The sequence below is a fragment of the Crocuta crocuta genome, unplaced genomic scaffold (assembly GCF_008692635.1).
Source record: "Crocuta crocuta isolate KB4526 unplaced genomic scaffold, BGI_CrCroc_1.0 scaffold289, whole genome shotgun sequence".
Classification (NCBI taxonomy): domain Eukaryota; kingdom Metazoa; phylum Chordata; class Mammalia; order Carnivora; family Hyaenidae; genus Crocuta; species Crocuta crocuta.
In genome coordinates this window covers 420836-423005 of record NW_027533264.1, presented here as the reverse complement: position 1 = coordinate 423005, position 2170 = coordinate 420836, and the positions used below count along the sequence as shown (strand labels likewise).

At 63.9% G+C, this 2170-nt stretch overlaps 1 protein-coding gene across 3 annotated transcripts in view; it reads left to right on the top strand.

Moving 5' to 3' along the window:
- The first annotated feature begins 521 nt into the window (after nucleotides 1–521).
- Nucleotides 522–2170, top strand: part of MPP2 (MAGUK p55 scaffold protein 2) — a 28514-nt gene continuing 26865 nt past the window's right edge. For 2 of the 3 annotated variants that reach the window (XM_077747713.1, XM_077747714.1), the window contains exon 1: nucleotides 526–636. The gene's annotated coding sequence lies outside the window, so the exon portion shown is untranslated. Of the gene's footprint in view, nucleotides 637–2170 lie in introns of all 3 variants that reach the window. The other variant, XM_077747712.1, reaches the window with a different exon arrangement.

Here is a 2170-nt window from a genome sequence, read left to right as displayed (position 1 = left end):
AGCGTCTGGGATCCCGTTATCCACCATTCGATTCCTTCGAAGCTGCCCCTGAGTCCGAGACCCTCTGGGGATGGTCTCTTGCCCCTTGGGGATCTCCCTAAACTCCTCCTTTTCCTTTTCCGAAGCGGGGAGCAGGACAGCGAAGGGGCGGGTTGGGGGGGAGTGGGAAGGCGAGGCAAGCCCGAAATTGGACCGCGGGTCTCCGCTGAGAGAAGGGAGCACTTTTTCACCATCGCCCTTTTAAGGGATCGCTGGGCGCCGAGGGACGCCGGTGGGTACAGGTCCCAGCCTGTGCTTCCCCGAGTGGAACGACAGCAGAGGGTCTTGGGCTGTGCGGTGTCTCCCAAACCACTGCCTCCCCGCCTACCCTCTAGCCGCCCGGGAAGACTACTTTCTCGGGCCTTTCCCGCGCGGTGCGTGTCCCCCTCCCTTCCTCTCCCCTCTCGGTCTCCGCCCCCTCGCGCAGAGGAGGCCTGGCCGCTTTAAGAGCCTGGGTAGCGATTGACAAGCAATAAACGCGGAGAGCCGGGCTGCGCCGGAGCCGCACCGAGCTACGGGCTCCCCCGGGCGCAGGTAGGAGCCCCCCGACCCCTGGGCCAGCGCGCACCCCGAGGCCCTGGTTTCCTCTTCGTGCAGGTACAGCACTTGGAGCCCTATTTTCTGGGTCCAGTTCCCCCGGGTCCTTTCCCTCAGGTCCGTCCCCTCCCTCTCCACCTCCCTCCTCCCTTCCTCTCTCAGGGGGCTCCTAGGGAGAAATCAAATCCCGCGGCCCCTTGATGCTGCCCCCGCGGTTAGGGCTCTAAAGTGACGTCGGGCACCGAGGCTGGTGAGCCGTGCGAGGCTCCGGTATCCGCGAGGCCTCTTCGGGGGCTGCGCGGATTCGGGGGACTTTGGAGCTGGGCATTACGTAAGAACCGCGCTGTTAGCGCTTCCGGGGGGTGGGGGCGCGAGGCAGAGGTTGCGTGGGTCCCCGTGGCCCCTCAGACCCCCCTGCGGAGGTCAGCACCCCAATCTTCCCGGTGAGGGGGTCCTGGGAAGGGGGGCGCGCTGCTTCTTCCGCCTCCCAGGCTGTAGCCGGGGTGGGTCGGGGTCGAAGGCCAGGGTTAGGGCCTGGAGACCTGGGAGGCGATCAGTGCCAGGAGNGGGGGCATCCATTCAGTGACCTCATCCCCGAGTCTCCCGCGGGCGCGCTCGCAAAGAGCCCTCTTTGATAGCTCGCAACACGCCCCCCTTCCCCCAGGTCCTAGCGCCCAGCGGGTTAGGGTCGGGCTGGTGGGGCTGGGTCTGTCGGATTGTCGGTGCGTGCGGGTCCGCACGTCTCTAGACCCCCATCCTTCAGCCTGTCTACCCCTCCCCACGACCTATCGGTCTTCAAAGCTCCTTTGTCAGACCTTTCTCCTCAACGTCTCTTTGTACGCGTACTCATGGAGGGGGTGGGTGGATGGGAGGACCTCCCCTTCTCGCGGCAGGTCCGCATCACCTACGGCCCCTGGGTGGTGTGGAGAGTCTGGAGGTAGGGGTGCGAGGACACCGAGGCCCAGGCTTTCGGAAGCCGAGGTGCGCGTTCCCAGAAGCCTGGGCCCCGGACCTTGGCCCAGAGCCAGCCTGGCTTGCCTGGCACTGTTCTCATGTGGGCACAAGCCAGGCCCCGCCCTCCCAGAGGCCTGGGTGGGGGTGGGGAAGAGCTAGCCGATGCTGTGGGAACTGATTACCCACAGAAGAACCCAGGCAGGCTGGGCAAGACTCCAGGGGACAGGATCTTCCCTGCTTCTTCTCACCTTCTGCTCTCTAAGGAAGGAGGATGTCTGGAATCCTCTCTGCCAATAACTGTCGGGGAGACAGGGGAGAATGTCCCAGGTGCCAGGTGTCAGGACTTTAGATGGGGTGAGGGGGTGAGGGAAAGAATCCGGACAGCAGGGAATGGCGAGGGGGACACTGGCTGGCACGGTAGATGCTGGACATTTCTCCCAGCCTGGGTGCTAACCTGACCGGGGGTGCCCTTCTTCTCCCCTAAAACTCCTTTCTTCCGTGTCTTTTGGGGCAGATCCAGGAGGAAGGGAAGTCTTCCCCCAGCCTTTGTAATTTCGGCTACTTGAGCTCAGGTGACCAGCTCTGGCCTGGGGGTGGGAGGGTTTTAGTAAAATCTGGTATTGGTCCCTCTGGGAAGACT